An 18,736-nucleotide genomic window follows, 5' to 3' on the forward strand; every position below is an offset into this window, starting at 1 on the left:
GCGGTAAGATTAATGTAAATGTATTTCAGTATTTAAAACAGTGCAATAATTTCTCAGTCAGCATGCATCTGTATACCTAGTTTATTCAAATTGAACCATTCATCTTCACGTATAGTCAAGTAACGCGCATTGCACTATGTGTGAATGTACAATGCTGGGCGTGTCTAGGGTAGATAGGGAGGGTGGGGTTGCAATTATTAATATGGGGCTTGGGAGGAAAACTTGCATACCAGAAGAAAGAGAATTAAATGTGCCATCGAACTGACATTTCACTTCATGAGGTCATTGGGATTGATTTTTTGTAATCAATCGCTAAAACGGAGGTCAAATATTGAATGCCACCCCCATCCGCCACCGCCATCCCTCTTTTTATACCGCTGGTACTTAGTTTTACTAATCATATTCTATTACTATACCACCGGTACAGAGACCACAGTTGTCGTCCCTGTTACGTTATATATACGTAATCATGGTGTTTACAGTATGTAGATATTTGAACGCGCTGTTTCAGTATACTATTCAAAGCTTAGTACTTATTCCCGCGGGACGGTACAAGTACTTGTACTTGCTTTTCGGCAGTACATATATTAAAATTGGAACGATACAGAGAAGATTAGCATGGCCCCTGCGCAAGGATGACACGCAAATTCGTGAAGCGTTCCATATTTTTCTTTTATTCAAAAAAATTGGAATAGGAATTGGAATGAGAATTGGAATGAGAATTGGAATGAGGGGACAATCTGATTGGTCGAGAAATTGGAACTTCACCACGAAGATTGGGGAGTATGTAGCGCAAGGCAGGGATGACACGCGAATTCGTGAAGCGTTCCATATTTTTCTTTTATTCAAAAACAAAAAAACAAAACAAAACAAAACATCAAAAAACAAAAAACAAAAAACGCCCCACACCCGCCCGAACAGGCTGGTCCTGGTTTTACACAGTGCTATTTTAGATAACGATGCTACTGACAAGATACATGTGTAAGTTTAGATTTTGAACGGATATGCGCTTTTTAGGGAATTATTTGACCATGAAATGCTGTATTTACTTTAAGCAAAATGTATGGTCTTTCTCCTAATACATATCTACATGTACGCGGCGAAACGTTTGTCATACGTTGTGTTAAGAAAAATCGGACGGGGCGTATTCAGACTTGACAGGGAGTGTGTGAGCTGTTAAATTGTTGCAGAGATGTGAGAAAATGTTGTAAACTATGTAATTGTGTAGACAAAATGTATTATTTGGGATGATTTGTGTTTGAAATTTGCTGTTGCGGTACATGCAGTTCACTAAACACTTCTTTTTATTACAACTTCGTAGCTTGAAATTCTTCTTTGGCCGCATTCAAATCATACTTACCTGGTGCAGAGGGCACCCTGATCCTCAAGGGGGTCCCTCCAGGGCGAGGCCATTCCATTGCACTCCGGATAGGCTGAACCCTGCGATCGCCCCAAATGCGGGCGACTCGGGCACGTAATTTTTTAGTGTGGGGGTCTGCGTTCGCGCTAACCCCTGGTATAAAATTCAATATAAAAGAACACACACAATTTGACACCTTATGGAAATTTATACATCATCGAATCTTAAAAGCAAGTCACCGCAAACAGCTTAGATTAGTGTGGAAGAAATTAATTCAGTAAATATGTATAATTATTTATGTTTACATGTAACTACACGGGACATCAGTGTATCCACTTTATTTTTTGATAATAGCGTTGGTTACTTGGTTAATGTGTGTGCTAATATTAATTTTAATTTAGGTGTAAACATTACTGTTTCACTGACAGGCAAATTTTTTTTTCGAGAGATCAGCGCCAGTTCGCGATATTTTCACAAGCTTTGTGCAAAGGAAAAGAAGGAGTTGCATCCCTTTGACTGTGGACCCGTGTGTATGCGTATATTTCATTGTGACGTCGAGCTCGTGACAACAAAGTTTGAAAATTGTCATCCAGTCGCGAAAGAGATGTGATTTTGTGTGAAACAGCATATACACCCAGCTTCGATTTAGCTTAACGGGAAATGGAATATGCTAGTAAGTGACCGCTTTTCGGACATACACTGGGCCCATTCTATTGGATTGTATTAAGTTTCTAGGATCAAACGCGGTAAGATTAATGTAAATGTATTTCAGTATTTAAAACAGTGCAATAATTTCTCAGTCAGCATGCATCTGTATACCTAGTTTATTCAAATTGAACCATTCATCTTCACGTATAGTCAAGTAACGCGCATTGCACTATGTGTGAATGTACAATGCTGGGCGTGTCTAGGGTAGATAGGGAGGGTGGGGTTGCAATTATTAATATGGGGCTTGGGAGGAAAACTTGCATACCAGAAGAAAGAGAATTAAATGTGCCATCGAACTGACATTTCACTTCATGAGGTCATTGGGATTGATTTTTTGTAATCAATCGCTAAAACGGAGGTCAAATATTGAATGCCACCCCCATCCGCCACCGCCATCCCTCTTTTTATACCGCTGGTACTTAGTTTTACTAATCATATTCTATTACTATACCACCGGTACAGAGACCACAGTTGTCGTCCCTGTTACGTTATATATACGTAATCATGGTGTTTACAGTATGTAGATATTTGAACGCGCTGTTTCAGTATACTATTCAAAGCTTAGTACTTATTCCCGCGGGACGGTACAAGTACTTGTACTTGCTTTTCGGCAGTACATATATTAAAATTGGAACGATACAGAGAAGATTAGCATGGCCCCTGCGCAAGGATGACACGCAAATTCGTGAAGCGTTCCATATTTTTCTTTTATTCAAAAAAATTGGAATAGGAATTGGAATGAGAATTGGAATGAGAATTGGAATGAGGGGACAATCTGATTGGTCGAGAAATTGGAACTTCACCACGAAGATTGGGGAGTATGTAGCGCAAGGCAGGGATGACACGCGAATTCGTGAAGCGTTCCATATTTTTCTTTTATTCAAAAACAAAAAAACAAAACAAAACAAAACATCAAAAAACAAAAAACAAAAAACGCCCCACACCCGCCCGAACAGGCTGGTCCTGGTTTTACACAGTGCTATTTTAGATAACGATGCTACTGACAAGATACATGTGTAAGTTTAGATTTTGAACGGATATGCGCTTTTTAGGGAATTATTTGACCATGAAATGCTGTATTTACTTTAAGCAAAATGTATGGTCTTTCTCCTAATACATATCTACATGTACGCGGCGAAACGTTTGTCATACGTTGTGTTAAGAAAAATCGGACGGGGCGTATTCAGACTTGACAGGGAGTGTGTGAGCTGTTAAATTGTTGCAGAGATGTGAGAAAATGTTGTAAACTATGTAATTGTGTAGACAAAATGTATTATTTGGGATGATTTGTGTTTGAAATTTGCTGTTGCGGTACATGCAGTTCACTAAACACTTCTTTTTATTACAACTTCGTAGCTTGAAATTCTTCTTTGGCCGCATTCAAATCATACTTACCTGGTGCAGAGGGCACCCTGATCCTCAAGGGGGTCCCTCCAGGGCGAGGCCATTCCATTGCACTCCGGATAGGCTGAACCCTGCGATCGCCCCAAATGCGGGCGACTCGGGCACGTAATTTTTTAGTGTGGGGGTCTGCGTTCGCGCTAACCCCTGGTATAAAATTCAATATAAAAGAACACACACAATTTGACACCTTATGGAAATTTATACATCATCGAATCTTAAAAGCAAGTCACCGCAAACAGCTTAGATTAGTGTGGAAGAAATTAATTCAGTAAATATGTATAATTATTTATGTTTACATGTAACTACACGGGACATCAGTGTATCCACTTTATTTTTTGATAATAGCGTTGGTTACTTGGTTAATGTGTGTGCTAATATTAATTTTAATTTAGGTGTAAACATTACTGTTTCACTGACAGGCAAATTTTTTTTTCGAGAGATCAGCGCCAGTTCGCGATATTTTCACAAGCTTTGTGCAAAGGAAAAGAAGGAGTTGCATCCCTTTGACTGTGGACCCGTGTGTATGCGTATATTTCATTGTGACGTCGAGCTCGTGACAACAAAGTTTGAAAATTGTCATCCAGTCGCGAAAGAGATGTGATTTTGTGTGAAACAGCATATACACCCAGCTTCGATTTAGCTTAACGGGAAATGGAATATGCTAGTAAGTGACCGCTTTTCGGACATACACTGGGCCCATTCTATTGGATTGTATTAAGTTTCTAGGATCAAACGCGGTAAGATTAATGTAAATGTATTTCAGTATTTAAAACAGTGCAATAATTTCTCAGTCAGCATGCATCTGTATACCTAGTTTATTCAAATTGAACCATTCATCTTCACGTATAGTCAAGTAACGCGCATTGCACTATGTGTGAATGTACAATGCTGGGCGTGTCTAGGGTAGATAGGGAGGGTGGGGTTGCAATTATTAATATGGGGCTTGGGAGGAAAACTTGCATACCAGAAGAAAGAGAATTAAATGTGCCATCGAACTGACATTTCACTTCATGAGGTCATTGGGATTGATTTTTTGTAATCAATCGCTAAAACGGAGGTCAAATATTGAATGCCACCCCCATCCGCCACCGCCATCCCTCTTTTTATACCGCTGGTACTTAGTTTTACTAATCATATTCTATTACTATACCACCGGTACAGAGACCACAGTTGTCGTCCCTGTTACGTTATATATACGTAATCATGGTGTTTACAGTATGTAGATATTTGAACGCGCTGTTTCAGTATACTATTCAAAGCTTAGTACTTATTCCCGCGGGACGGTACAAGTACTTGTACTTGCTTTTCGGCAGTACATATATTAAAATTGGAACGATACAGAGAAGATTAGCATGGCCCCTGCGCAAGGATGACACGCAAATTCGTGAAGCGTTCCATATTTTTCTTTTATTCAAAAAAATTGGAATAGGAATTGGAATGAGAATTGGAATGAGAATTGGAATGAGGGGACAATCTGATTGGTCGAGAAATTGGAACTTCACCACGAAGATTGGGGAGTATGTAGCGCAAGGCAGGGATGACACGCGAATTCGTGAAGCGTTCCATATTTTTCTTTTATTCAAAAACAAAAAAACAAAACAAAACAAAACATCAAAAAACAAAAAACAAAAAACGCCCCACACCCGCCCGAACAGGCTGGTCCTGGTTTTACACAGTGCTATTTTAGATAACGATGCTACTGACAAGATACATGTGTAAGTTTAGATTTTGAACGGATATGCGCTTTTTAGGGAATTATTTGACCATGAAATGCTGTATTTACTTTAAGCAAAATGTATGGTCTTTCTCCTAATACATATCTACATGTACGCGGCGAAACGTTTGTCATACGTTGTGTTAAGAAAAATCGGACGGGGCGTATTCAGACTTGACAGGGAGTGTGTGAGCTGTTAAATTGTTGCAGAGATGTGAGAAAATGTTGTAAACTATGTAATTGTGTAGACAAAATGTATTATTTGGGATGATTTGTGTTTGAAATTTGCTGTTGCGGTACATGCAGTTCACTAAACACTTCTTTTTATTACAACTTCGTAGCTTGAAATTCTTCTTTGGCCGCATTCAAATCATACTTACCTGGTGCAGAGGGCACCCTGATCCTCAAGGGGGTCCCTCCAGGGCGAGGCCATTCCATTGCACTCCGGATAGGCTGAACCCTGCGATCGCCCCAAATGCGGGCGACTCGGGCACGTAATTTTTTAGTGTGGGGGTCTGCGTTCGCGCTAACCCCTGGTATAAAATTCAATATAAAAGAACACACACAATTTGACACCTTATGGAAATTTATACATCATCGAATCTTAAAAGCAAGTCACCGCAAACAGCTTAGATTAGTGTGGAAGAAATTAATTCAGTAAATATGTATAATTATTTATGTTTACATGTAACTACACGGGACATCAGTGTATCCACTTTATTTTTTGATAATAGCGTTGGTTACTTGGTTAATGTGTGTGCTAATATTAATTTTAATTTAGGTGTAAACATTACTGTTTCACTGACAGGCAAATTTTTTTTTCGAGAGATCAGCGCCAGTTCGCGATATTTTCACAAGCTTTGTGCAAAGGAAAAGAAGGAGTTGCATCCCTTTGACTGTGGACCCGTGTGTATGCGTATATTTCATTGTGACGTCGAGCTCGTGACAACAAAGTTTGAAAATTGTCATCCAGTCGCGAAAGAGATGTGATTTTGTGTGAAACAGCATATACACCCAGCTTCGATTTAGCTTAACGGGAAATGGAATATGCTAGTAAGTGACCGCTTTTCGGACATACACTGGGCCCATTCTATTGGATTGTATTAAGTTTCTAGGATCAAACGCGGTAAGATTAATGTAAATGTATTTCAGTATTTAAAACAGTGCAATAATTTCTCAGTCAGCATGCATCTGTATACCTAGTTTATTCAAATTGAACCATTCATCTTCACGTATAGTCAAGTAACGCGCATTGCACTATGTGTGAATGTACAATGCTGGGCGTGTCTAGGGTAGATAGGGAGGGTGGGGTTGCAATTATTAATATGGGGCTTGGGAGGAAAACTTGCATACCAGAAGAAAGAGAATTAAATGTGCCATCGAACTGACATTTCACTTCATGAGGTCATTGGGATTGATTTTTTGTAATCAATCGCTAAAACGGAGGTCAAATATTGAATGCCACCCCCATCCGCCACCGCCATCCCTCTTTTTATACCGCTGGTACTTAGTTTTACTAATCATATTCTATTACTATACCACCGGTACAGAGACCACAGTTGTCGTCCCTGTTACGTTATATATACGTAATCATGGTGTTTACAGTATGTAGATATTTGAACGCGCTGTTTCAGTATACTATTCAAAGCTTAGTACTTATTCCCGCGGGACGGTACAAGTACTTGTACTTGCTTTTCGGCAGTACATATATTAAAATTGGAACGATACAGAGAAGATTAGCATGGCCCCTGCGCAAGGATGACACGCAAATTCGTGAAGCGTTCCATATTTTTCTTTTATTCAAAAAAATTGGAATAGGAATTGGAATGAGAATTGGAATGAGAATTGGAATGAGGGGACAATCTGATTGGTCGAGAAATTGGAACTTCACCACGAAGATTGGGGAGTATGTAGCGCAAGGCAGGGATGACACGCGAATTCGTGAAGCGTTCCATATTTTTCTTTTATTCAAAAACAAAAAAACAAAACAAAACAAAACATCAAAAAACAAAAAACAAAAAACGCCCCACACCCGCCCGAACAGGCTGGTCCTGGTTTTACACAGTGCTATTTTAGATAACGATGCTACTGACAAGATACATGTGTAAGTTTAGATTTTGAACGGATATGCGCTTTTTAGGGAATTATTTGACCATGAAATGCTGTATTTACTTTAAGCAAAATGTATGGTCTTTCTCCTAATACATATCTACATGTACGCGGCGAAACGTTTGTCATACGTTGTGTTAAGAAAAATCGGACGGGGCGTATTCAGACTTGACAGGGAGTGTGTGAGCTGTTAAATTGTTGCAGAGATGTGAGAAAATGTTGTAAACTATGTAATTGTGTAGACAAAATGTATTATTTGGGATGATTTGTGTTTGAAATTTGCTGTTGCGGTACATGCAGTTCACTAAACACTTCTTTTTATTACAACTTCGTAGCTTGAAATTCTTCTTTGGCCGCATTCAAATCATACTTACCTGGTGCAGAGGGCACCCTGATCCTCAAGGGGGTCCCTCCAGGGCGAGGCCATTCCATTGCACTCCGGATAGGCTGAACCCTGCGATCGCCCCAAATGCGGGCGACTCGGGCACGTAATTTTTTAGTGTGGGGGTCTGCGTTCGCGCTAACCCCTGGTATAAAATTCAATATAAAAGAACACACACAATTTGACACCTTATGGAAATTTATACATCATCGAATCTTAAAAGCAAGTCACCGCAAACAGCTTAGATTAGTGTGGAAGAAATTAATTCAGTAAATATGTATAATTATTTATGTTTACATGTAACTACACGGGACATCAGTGTATCCACTTTATTTTTTGATAATAGCGTTGGTTACTTGGTTAATGTGTGTGCTAATATTAATTTTAATTTAGGTGTAAACATTACTGTTTCACTGACAGGCAAATTTTTTTTTCGAGAGATCAGCGCCAGTTCGCGATATTTTCACAAGCTTTGTGCAAAGGAAAAGAAGGAGTTGCATCCCTTTGACTGTGGACCCGTGTGTATGCGTATATTTCATTGTGACGTCGAGCTCGTGACAACAAAGTTTGAAAATTGTCATCCAGTCGCGAAAGAGATGTGATTTTGTGTGAAACAGCATATACACCCAGCTTCGATTTAGCTTAACGGGAAATGGAATATGCTAGTAAGTGACCGCTTTTCGGACATACACTGGGCCCATTCTATTGGATTGTATTAAGTTTCTAGGATCAAACGCGGTAAGATTAATGTAAATGTATTTCAGTATTTAAAACAGTGCAATAATTTCTCAGTCAGCATGCATCTGTATACCTAGTTTATTCAAATTGAACCATTCATCTTCACGTATAGTCAAGTAACGCGCATTGCACTATGTGTGAATGTACAATGCTGGGCGTGTCTAGGGTAGATAGGGAGGGTGGGGTTGCAATTATTAATATGGGGCTTGGGAGGAAAACTTGCATACCAGAAGAAAGAGAATTAAATGTGCCATCGAACTGACATTTCACTTCATGAGGTCATTGGGATTGATTTTTTGTAATCAATCGCTAAAACGGAGGTCAAATATTGAATGCCACCCCCATCCGCCACCGCCATCCCTCTTTTTATACCGCTGGTACTTAGTTTTACTAATCATATTCTATTACTATACCACCGGTACAGAGACCACAGTTGTCGTCCCTGTTACGTTATATATACGTAATCATGGTGTTTACAGTATGTAGATATTTGAACGCGCTGTTTCAGTATACTATTCAAAGCTTAGTACTTATTCCCGCGGGACGGTACAAGTACTTGTACTTGCTTTTCGGCAGTACATATATTAAAATTGGAACGATACAGAGAAGATTAGCATGGCCCCTGCGCAAGGATGACACGCAAATTCGTGAAGCGTTCCATATTTTTCTTTTATTCAAAAAAATTGGAATAGGAATTGGAATGAGAATTGGAATGAGAATTGGAATGAGGGGACAATCTGATTGGTCGAGAAATTGGAACTTCACCACGAAGATTGGGGAGTATGTAGCGCAAGGCAGGGATGACACGCGAATTCGTGAAGCGTTCCATATTTTTCTTTTATTCAAAAACAAAAAAACAAAACAAAACAAAACATCAAAAAACAAAAAACAAAAAACGCCCCACACCCGCCCGAACAGGCTGGTCCTGGTTTTACACAGTGCTATTTTAGATAACGATGCTACTGACAAGATACATGTGTAAGTTTAGATTTTGAACGGATATGCGCTTTTTAGGGAATTATTTGACCATGAAATGCTGTATTTACTTTAAGCAAAATGTATGGTCTTTCTCCTAATACATATCTACATGTACGCGGCGAAACGTTTGTCATACGTTGTGTTAAGAAAAATCGGACGGGGCGTATTCAGACTTGACAGGGAGTGTGTGAGCTGTTAAATTGTTGCAGAGATGTGAGAAAATGTTGTAAACTATGTAATTGTGTAGACAAAATGTATTATTTGGGATGATTTGTGTTTGAAATTTGCTGTTGCGGTACATGCAGTTCACTAAACACTTCTTTTTATTACAACTTCGTAGCTTGAAATTCTTCTTTGGCCGCATTCAAATCATACTTACCTGGTGCAGAGGGCACCCTGATCCTCAAGGGGGTCCCTCCAGGGCGAGGCCATTCCATTGCACTCCGGATAGGCTGAACCCTGCGATCGCCCCAAATGCGGGCGACTCGGGCACGTAATTTTTTAGTGTGGGGGTCTGCGTTCGCGCTAACCCCTGGTATAAAATTCAATATAAAAGAACACACACAATTTGACACCTTATGGAAATTTATACATCATCGAATCTTAAAAGCAAGTCACCGCAAACAGCTTAGATTAGTGTGGAAGAAATTAATTCAGTAAATATGTATAATTATTTATGTTTACATGTAACTACACGGGACATCAGTGTATCCACTTTATTTTTTGATAATAGCGTTGGTTACTTGGTTAATGTGTGTGCTAATATTAATTTTAATTTAGGTGTAAACATTACTGTTTCACTGACAGGCAAATTTTTTTTTCGAGAGATCAGCGCCAGTTCGCGATATTTTCACAAGCTTTGTGCAAAGGAAAAGAAGGAGTTGCATCCCTTTGACTGTGGACCCGTGTGTATGCGTATATTTCATTGTGACGTCGAGCTCGTGACAACAAAGTTTGAAAATTGTCATCCAGTCGCGAAAGAGATGTGATTTTGTGTGAAACAGCATATACACCCAGCTTCGATTTAGCTTAACGGGAAATGGAATATGCTAGTAAGTGACCGCTTTTCGGACATACACTGGGCCCATTCTATTGGATTGTATTAAGTTTCTAGGATCAAACGCGGTAAGATTAATGTAAATGTATTTCAGTATTTAAAACAGTGCAATAATTTCTCAGTCAGCATGCATCTGTATACCTAGTTTATTCAAATTGAACCATTCATCTTCACGTATAGTCAAGTAACGCGCATTGCACTATGTGTGAATGTACAATGCTGGGCGTGTCTAGGGTAGATAGGGAGGGTGGGGTTGCAATTATTAATATGGGGCTTGGGAGGAAAACTTGCATACCAGAAGAAAGAGAATTAAATGTGCCATCGAACTGACATTTCACTTCATGAGGTCATTGGGATTGATTTTTTGTAATCAATCGCTAAAACGGAGGTCAAATATTGAATGCCACCCCCATCCGCCACCGCCATCCCTCTTTTTATACCGCTGGTACTTAGTTTTACTAATCATATTCTATTACTATACCACCGGTACAGAGACCACAGTTGTCGTCCCTGTTACGTTATATATACGTAATCATGGTGTTTACAGTATGTAGATATTTGAACGCGCTGTTTCAGTATACTATTCAAAGCTTAGTACTTATTCCCGCGGGACGGTACAAGTACTTGTACTTGCTTTTCGGCAGTACATATATTAAAATTGGAACGATACAGAGAAGATTAGCATGGCCCCTGCGCAAGGATGACACGCAAATTCGTGAAGCGTTCCATATTTTTCTTTTATTCAAAAAAATTGGAATAGGAATTGGAATGAGAATTGGAATGAGAATTGGAATGAGGGGACAATCTGATTGGTCGAGAAATTGGAACTTCACCACGAAGATTGGGGAGTATGTAGCGCAAGGCAGGGATGACACGCGAATTCGTGAAGCGTTCCATATTTTTCTTTTATTCAAAAACAAAAAAACAAAACAAAACAAAACATCAAAAAACAAAAAACAAAAAACGCCCCACACCCGCCCGAACAGGCTGGTCCTGGTTTTACACAGTGCTATTTTAGATAACGATGCTACTGACAAGATACATGTGTAAGTTTAGATTTTGAACGGATATGCGCTTTTTAGGGAATTATTTGACCATGAAATGCTGTATTTACTTTAAGCAAAATGTATGGTCTTTCTCCTAATACATATCTACATGTACGCGGCGAAACGTTTGTCATACGTTGTGTTAAGAAAAATCGGACGGGGCGTATTCAGACTTGACAGGGAGTGTGTGAGCTGTTAAATTGTTGCAGAGATGTGAGAAAATGTTGTAAACTATGTAATTGTGTAGACAAAATGTATTATTTGGGATGATTTGTGTTTGAAATTTGCTGTTGCGGTACATGCAGTTCACTAAACACTTCTTTTTATTACAACTTCGTAGCTTGAAATTCTTCTTTGGCCGCATTCAAATCATACTTACCTGGTGCAGAGGGCACCCTGATCCTCAAGGGGGTCCCTCCAGGGCGAGGCCATTCCATTGCACTCCGGATAGGCTGAACCCTGCGATCGCCCCAAATGCGGGCGACTCGGGCACGTAATTTTTTAGTGTGGGGGTCTGCGTTCGCGCTAACCCCTGGTATAAAATTCAATATAAAAGAACACACACAATTTGACACCTTATGGAAATTTATACATCATCGAATCTTAAAAGCAAGTCACCGCAAACAGCTTAGATTAGTGTGGAAGAAATTAATTCAGTAAATATGTATAATTATTTATGTTTACATGTAACTACACGGGACATCAGTGTATCCACTTTATTTTTTGATAATAGCGTTGGTTACTTGGTTAATGTGTGTGCTAATATTAATTTTAATTTAGGTGTAAACATTACTGTTTCACTGACAGGCAAATTTTTTTTTCGAGAGATCAGCGCCAGTTCGCGATATTTTCACAAGCTTTGTGCAAAGGAAAAGAAGGAGTTGCATCCCTTTGACTGTGGACCCGTGTGTATGCGTATATTTCATTGTGACGTCGAGCTCGTGACAACAAAGTTTGAAAATTGTCATCCAGTCGCGAAAGAGATGTGATTTTGTGTGAAACAGCATATACACCCAGCTTCGATTTAGCTTAACGGGAAATGGAATATGCTAGTAAGTGACCGCTTTTCGGACATACACTGGGCCCATTCTATTGGATTGTATTAAGTTTCTAGGATCAAACGCGGTAAGATTAATGTAAATGTATTTCAGTATTTAAAACAGTGCAATAATTTCTCAGTCAGCATGCATCTGTATACCTAGTTTATTCAAATTGAACCATTCATCTTCACGTATAGTCAAGTAACGCGCATTGCACTATGTGTGAATGTACAATGCTGGGCGTGTCTAGGGTAGATAGGGAGGGTGGGGTTGCAATTATTAATATGGGGCTTGGGAGGAAAACTTGCATACCAGAAGAAAGAGAATTAAATGTGCCATCGAACTGACATTTCACTTCATGAGGTCATTGGGATTGATTTTTTGTAATCAATCGCTAAAACGGAGGTCAAATATTGAATGCCACCCCCATCCGCCACCGCCATCCCTCTTTTTATACCGCTGGTACTTAGTTTTACTAATCATATTCTATTACTATACCACCGGTACAGAGACCACAGTTGTCGTCCCTGTTACGTTATATATACGTAATCATGGTGTTTACAGTATGTAGATATTTGAACGCGCTGTTTCAGTATACTATTCAAAGCTTAGTACTTATTCCCGCGGGACGGTACAAGTACTTGTACTTGCTTTTCGGCAGTACATATATTAAAATTGGAACGATACAGAGAAGATTAGCATGGCCCCTGCGCAAGGATGACACGCAAATTCGTGAAGCGTTCCATATTTTTCTTTTATTCAAAAAAATTGGAATAGGAATTGGAATGAGAATTGGAATGAGAATTGGAATGAGGGGACAATCTGATTGGTCGAGAAATTGGAACTTCACCACGAAGATTGGGGAGTATGTAGCGCAAGGCAGGGATGACACGCGAATTCGTGAAGCGTTCCATATTTTTCTTTTATTCAAAAACAAAAAAACAAAACAAAACAAAACATCAAAAAACAAAAAACAAAAAACGCCCCACACCCGCCCGAACAGGCTGGTCCTGGTTTTACACAGTGCTATTTTAGATAACGATGCTACTGACAAGATACATGTGTAAGTTTAGATTTTGAACGGATATGCGCTTTTTAGGGAATTATTTGACCATGAAATGCTGTATTTACTTTAAGCAAAATGTATGGTCTTTCTCCTAATACATATCTACATGTACGCGGCGAAACGTTTGTCATACGTTGTGTTAAGAAAAATCGGACGGGGCGTATTCAGACTTGACAGGGAGTGTGTGAGCTGTTAAATTGTTGCAGAGATGTGAGAAAATGTTGTAAACTATGTAATTGTGTAGACAAAATGTATTATTTGGGATGATTTGTGTTTGAAATTTGCTGTTGCGGTACATGCAGTTCACTAAACACTTCTTTTTATTACAACTTCGTAGCTTGAAATTCTTCTTTGGCCGCATTCAAATCATACTTACCTGGTGCAGAGGGCACCCTGATCCTCAAGGGGGTCCCTCCAGGGCGAGGCCATTCCATTGCACTCCGGATAGGCTGAACCCTGCGATCGCCCCAAATGCGGGCGACTCGGGCACGTAATTTTTTAGTGTGGGGGTCTGCGTTCGCGCTAACCCCTGGTATAAAATTCAATATAAAAGAACACACACAATTTGACACCTTATGGAAATTTATACATCATCGAATCTTAAAAGCAAGTCACCGCAAACAGCTTAGATTAGTGTGGAAGAAATTAATTCAGTAAATATGTATAATTATTTATGTTTACATGTAACTACACGGGACATCAGTGTATCCACTTTATTTTTTGATAATAGCGTTGGTTACTTGGTTAATGTGTGTGCTAATATTAATTTTAATTTAGGTGTAAACATTACTGTTTCACTGACAGGCAAATTTTTTTTTCGAGAGATCAGCGCCAGTTCGCGATATTTTCACAAGCTTTGTGCAAAGGAAAAGAAGGAGTTGCATCCCTTTGACTGTGGACCCGTGTGTATGCGTATATTTCATTGTGACGTCGAGCTCGTGACAACAAAGTTTGAAAATTGTCATCCAGTCGCGAAAGAGATGTGATTTTGTGTGAAACAGCATATACACCCAGCTTCGATTTAGCTTAACGGGAAATGGAATATGCTAGTAAGTGACCGCTTTTCGGACATACACTGGGCCCATTCTATTGGATTGTATTAAGTTTCTAGGATCAAACGCGGTAAGATTAATGTAAATGTATTTCAGTATTTAAAACAGTGCAATAATTTCTCAGTCAGCATGCATCTGTATACCTAGTTTATTCAAATTGAACCATTCATCTTCACGTATAGTCAAGTAACGCGCATTGCACTATGTGTGAATGTACAATGCTGGGCGTGTCTAGGGTAGATAGGGAGGGTGGGGTTGCAATTATTAATATGGGGCTTGGGAGGAAAACTTGCATACCAGAAGAAAGAGAATTAAATGTGCCATCGAACTGACATTTCACTTCATGAGGTCATTGGGATTGATTTTTTGTAATCAATCGCTAAAACGGAGGTCAAATATTGAATGCCACCCCCATCCGCCACCGCCATCCCTCTTTTTATACCGCTGGTACTTAGTTTTACTAATCATATTCTATTACTATACCACCGGTACAGAGACCACAGTTGTCGTCCCTGTTACGTTATATATACGTAATCATGGTGTTTACAGTATGTAGATATTTGAACGCGCTGTTTCAGTATACTATTCAAAGCTTAGTACTTATTCCCGCGGGACGGTACAAGTACTTGTACTTGCTTTTCGGCAGTACATATATTAAAATTGGAACGATACAGAGAAGATTAGCATGGCCCCTGCGCAAGGATGACACGCAAATTCGTGAAGCGTTCCATATTTTTCTTTTATTCAAAAAAATTGGAATAGGAATTGGAATGAGAATTGGAATGAGAATTGGAATGAGGGGACAATCTGATTGGTCGAGAAATTGGAACTTCACCACGAAGATTGGGGAGTATGTAGCGCAAGGCAGGGATGACACGCGAATTCGTGAAGCGTTCCATATTTTTCTTTTATTCAAAAACAAAAAAACAAAACAAAACAAAACATCAAAAAACAAAAAACAAAAAACGCCCCACACCCGCCCGAACAGGCTGGTCCTGGTTTTACACAGTGCTATTTTAGATAACGATGCTACTGACAAGATACATGTGTAAGTTTAGATTTTGAACGGATATGCGCTTTTTAGGGAATTATTTGACCATGAAATGCTGTATTTACTTTAAGCAAAATGTATGGTCTTTCTCCTAATACATATCTACATGTACGCGGCGAAACGTTTGTCATACGTTGTGTTAAGAAAAATCGGACGGGGCGTATTCAGACTTGACAGGGAGTGTGTGAGCTGTTAAATTGTTGCAGAGATGTGAGAAAATGTTGTAAACTATGTAATTGTGTAGACAAAATGTATTATTTGGGATGATTTGTGTTTGAAATTTGCTGTTGCGGTACATGCAGTTCACTAAACACTTCTTTTTATTACAACTTCGTAGCTTGAAATTCTTCTTTGGCCGCATTCAAATCATACTTACCTGGTGCAGAGGGCACCCTGATCCTCAAGGGGGTCCCTCCAGGGCGAGGCCATTCCATTGCACTCCGGATAGGCTGAACCCTGCGATCGCCCCAAATGCGGGCGACTCGGGCACGTAATTTTTTAGTGTGGGGGTCTGCGTTCGCGCTAACCCCTGGTATAAAATTCAATATAAAAGAACACACACAATTTGACACCTTATGGAAATTTATACATCATCGAATCTTAAAAGCAAGTCACCGCAAACAGCTTAGATTAGTGTGGAAGAAATTAATTCAGTAAATATGTATAATTATTTATGTTTACATGTAACTACACGGGACATCAGTGTATCCACTTTATTTTTTGATAATAGCGTTGGTTACTTGGTTAATGTGTGTGCTAATATTAATTTTAATTTAGGTGTAAACATTACTGTTTCACTGACAGGCAAATTTTTTTTTCGAGAGATCAGCGCCAGTTCGCGATATTTTCACAAGCTTTGTGCAAAGGAAAAGAAGGAGTTGCATCCCTTTGACTGTGGACCCGTGTGTATGCGTATATTTCATTGTGACGTCGAGCTCGTGACAACAAAGTTTGAAAATTGTCATCCAGTCGCGAAAGAGATGTGATTTTGTGTGAAACAGCATATACACCCAGCTTCGATTTAGCTTAACGGGAAATGGAATATGCTAGTAAGTGACCGCTTTTCGGACATACACTGGGCCCATTCTATTGGATTGTATTAAGTTTCTAGGATCAAACGCGGTAAGATTAATGTAAATGTATTTCAGTATTTAAAACAGTGCAATAATTTCTCAGTCAGCATGCATCTGTATACCTAGTTTATTCAAATTGAACCATTCATCTTCACGTATAGTCAAGTAACGCGCATTGCACTATGTGTGAATGTACAATGCTGGGCGTGTCTAGGGTAGATAGGGAGGGTGGGGTTGCAATTATTAATATGGGGCTTGGGAGGAAAACTTGCATACCAGAAGAAAGAGAATTAAATGTGCCATCGAACTGACATTTCACTTCATGAGGTCATTGGGATTGATTTTTTGTAATCAATCGCTAAAACGGAGGTCAAATATTGAATGCCACCCCCATCCGCCACCGCCATCCCTCTTTTTATACCGCTGGTACTTAGTTTTACTAATCATATTCTATTACTATACCACCGGTACAGAGACCACAGTTGTCGTCCCTGTTACGTTATATATACGTAATCATGGTGTTTACAGTATGTAGATATTTGAACGCGCTGTTTCAGTATACTATTCAAAGCTTAGTACTTATTCCCGCGGGACGGTACAAGTACTTGTACTTGCTTTTCGGCAGTACATATATTAAAATTGGAACGATACAGAGAAGATTAGCATGGCCCCTGCGCAAAGGCTACTACTCGTTAGTCTTTGCCGCGGAAACCATGCGCTAAAAAAAGAAAAAATAAATTAAAAAAAGAGGAGAGAAAAAATAGTTCATTTTTAAGCCTTCAGGAAGCAGTTTTCAATGCAAATTATTCAGTTTTATAACTTTAATTTAAAAGTTACCTTTTTACAGGCATTATACAAGTAATTATAAATTAAAATTATAAAATATAAAGTATATTAAATTATATATAAAAATATAAAATTATAAAGTAAAATAAGAAAGGTATCAGGAAGATGGTAAAAATGATAACTTTTAAAGCATAGGACAAGCAGCTTTTAAAATGTTAATAAATTGTAATTTAAAACTAGAGATAATTCAACCAAGAGTAATTTGATTAAAAAAAAAATAAAAAGTAAAAATAAATAAAATTAAAAAGAGGAAAAAATAAGCATGGGAGAAGCAGTTTTCTGAAATAAATTTGATAAAAATAAAAAGTAAAAATAAATTTTAAAAAAAAGAGGAAAAAATAATAACTTTTAAAGCAGAAGAGAAATAGTTTTCAATGTATAATTTTGTTTTAATAATTATTACATGAAAGTAACTTCTCAGAAGTCATTAAAAATTAAGTAAAAAGTAGAAGTATATAAAAACAAGAGGATTGAAAAATAATAAAGGTAATTAAAAAATATTTTTGTCAACTGATGCTCTATGTATGTGTTTATCTTAACTTTTTCTGTTTGTTTTTGTTTAAAGGATGGTAAAGCAGAAATCCCTAAGATGTGAAAGAGAACAGTTACAGTTACAGTTTCCAAGCCCAGAATCTGAGCTGCAAATAAATAAGATATAAAATAAATTATGGAGAAAAAGACACATTAATAATAAAAATAAAAGTTTCTGTTATTGTGTATTATTTAATACTAATGATCAATAAATATGTAAAGTTTAAAAAGTAAAGCCTATTGAATATAAAATTTATTTGAAACAGTGACTTTTATTAAACCATTAACCCAAACATATGCCTCTGCCAAGACTTGAACTTGGATCTCTTTTTTCTTTGAAGAAAGTGTTCTACCTTTGAACTACAGAAGCTTGTCAATGGGTTTGGTTCTAAATTAGTGTTGAGCTTTTCTAATTGTCATAAATATAAACATTAGATTCAATTGCAAATTTAAATCACATCTTCATACTTTTAAGAACAGAAATATGTTTCTAGGAAATGTAAACGGAATAAAATCTACCCTTATTCCATATATATATATTTATGTCAATAAATATAGAACACTTTGCACAGATTTAAAAG

At 38.3% G+C, this 18,736-nt stretch overlaps 16 non-coding genes and 1 pseudogene across 16 annotated transcripts; all 17 read left to right on the forward strand.

Annotated features, from left to right (window-relative positions):
* The first annotated feature begins 561 nt into the window (after window positions 1-561).
* On the forward strand, window positions 562-670 carry LOC136275217 (U6 spliceosomal RNA). The gene has a single exon (XR_010713745.1). It is a non-coding gene; the product is annotated as a U6 spliceosomal RNA (small nuclear RNA).
* Window positions 671-1,352: 682 nt separating this feature from the next.
* On the forward strand, window positions 1,353-1,516 carry LOC117683370 (U1 spliceosomal RNA). Its single transcript, XR_004597437.2, has one exon. It is a non-coding gene; the product is annotated as a U1 spliceosomal RNA (small nuclear RNA).
* A 1,148-nt stretch (window positions 1,517-2,664) lies between these two features.
* LOC117683334 (U6 spliceosomal RNA) lies at window positions 2,665-2,773 on the forward strand. Its single transcript, XR_004597401.1, has one exon. It is a non-coding gene; the product is annotated as a U6 spliceosomal RNA (small nuclear RNA).
* A 682-nt stretch (window positions 2,774-3,455) lies between these two features.
* Window positions 3,456-3,619, forward strand: LOC136275191 (U1 spliceosomal RNA). The gene has a single exon (XR_010713719.1). It is a non-coding gene; the product is annotated as a U1 spliceosomal RNA (small nuclear RNA).
* A 1,148-nt stretch (window positions 3,620-4,767) lies between these two features.
* On the forward strand, window positions 4,768-4,876 carry LOC136275219 (U6 spliceosomal RNA). Its single transcript, XR_010713746.1, has one exon. It is a non-coding gene; the product is annotated as a U6 spliceosomal RNA (small nuclear RNA).
* A 682-nt stretch (window positions 4,877-5,558) lies between these two features.
* On the forward strand, window positions 5,559-5,722 carry LOC136275192 (U1 spliceosomal RNA). The gene has a single exon (XR_010713720.1). It is a non-coding gene; the product is annotated as a U1 spliceosomal RNA (small nuclear RNA).
* A 1,148-nt stretch (window positions 5,723-6,870) lies between these two features.
* LOC136275220 (U6 spliceosomal RNA) lies at window positions 6,871-6,979 on the forward strand. The gene has a single exon (XR_010713747.1). It is a non-coding gene; the product is annotated as a U6 spliceosomal RNA (small nuclear RNA).
* Window positions 6,980-7,661: 682 nt separating this feature from the next.
* LOC136275193 (U1 spliceosomal RNA) lies at window positions 7,662-7,825 on the forward strand. Its single transcript, XR_010713721.1, has one exon. It is a non-coding gene; the product is annotated as a U1 spliceosomal RNA (small nuclear RNA).
* A 1,148-nt stretch (window positions 7,826-8,973) lies between these two features.
* LOC136275221 (U6 spliceosomal RNA) lies at window positions 8,974-9,082 on the forward strand. The gene has a single exon (XR_010713748.1). It is a non-coding gene; the product is annotated as a U6 spliceosomal RNA (small nuclear RNA).
* A 682-nt stretch (window positions 9,083-9,764) lies between these two features.
* Window positions 9,765-9,928, forward strand: LOC136275194 (U1 spliceosomal RNA). The gene has a single exon (XR_010713722.1). It is a non-coding gene; the product is annotated as a U1 spliceosomal RNA (small nuclear RNA).
* A 1,148-nt stretch (window positions 9,929-11,076) lies between these two features.
* On the forward strand, window positions 11,077-11,185 carry LOC136275222 (U6 spliceosomal RNA). Its single transcript, XR_010713749.1, has one exon. It is a non-coding gene; the product is annotated as a U6 spliceosomal RNA (small nuclear RNA).
* Window positions 11,186-11,867: 682 nt separating this feature from the next.
* Window positions 11,868-12,031, forward strand: LOC136275195 (U1 spliceosomal RNA). Its single transcript, XR_010713723.1, has one exon. It is a non-coding gene; the product is annotated as a U1 spliceosomal RNA (small nuclear RNA).
* A 1,148-nt stretch (window positions 12,032-13,179) lies between these two features.
* Window positions 13,180-13,288, forward strand: LOC136275223 (U6 spliceosomal RNA). The gene has a single exon (XR_010713750.1). It is a non-coding gene; the product is annotated as a U6 spliceosomal RNA (small nuclear RNA).
* Window positions 13,289-13,970: 682 nt separating this feature from the next.
* On the forward strand, window positions 13,971-14,134 carry LOC117683369 (U1 spliceosomal RNA). The gene has a single exon (XR_004597436.2). It is a non-coding gene; the product is annotated as a U1 spliceosomal RNA (small nuclear RNA).
* A 1,148-nt stretch (window positions 14,135-15,282) lies between these two features.
* LOC117683335 (U6 spliceosomal RNA) lies at window positions 15,283-15,391 on the forward strand. Its single transcript, XR_004597402.1, has one exon. It is a non-coding gene; the product is annotated as a U6 spliceosomal RNA (small nuclear RNA).
* A 682-nt stretch (window positions 15,392-16,073) lies between these two features.
* On the forward strand, window positions 16,074-16,237 carry LOC117683371 (U1 spliceosomal RNA). The gene has a single exon (XR_004597438.2). It is a non-coding gene; the product is annotated as a U1 spliceosomal RNA (small nuclear RNA).
* A 1,148-nt stretch (window positions 16,238-17,385) lies between these two features.
* On the forward strand, window positions 17,386-17,462 carry LOC136275190 (U6 spliceosomal RNA; annotated as a pseudogene).
* Window positions 17,463-18,736: the final 1,274 nt, after the last annotated feature.

This window comes from Magallana gigas, chromosome 4 (assembly GCF_963853765.1).
Source record: "Magallana gigas chromosome 4, xbMagGiga1.1, whole genome shotgun sequence".
In the NCBI taxonomy this organism is placed as follows: domain Eukaryota; kingdom Metazoa; phylum Mollusca; class Bivalvia; order Ostreida; family Ostreidae; genus Magallana; species Magallana gigas.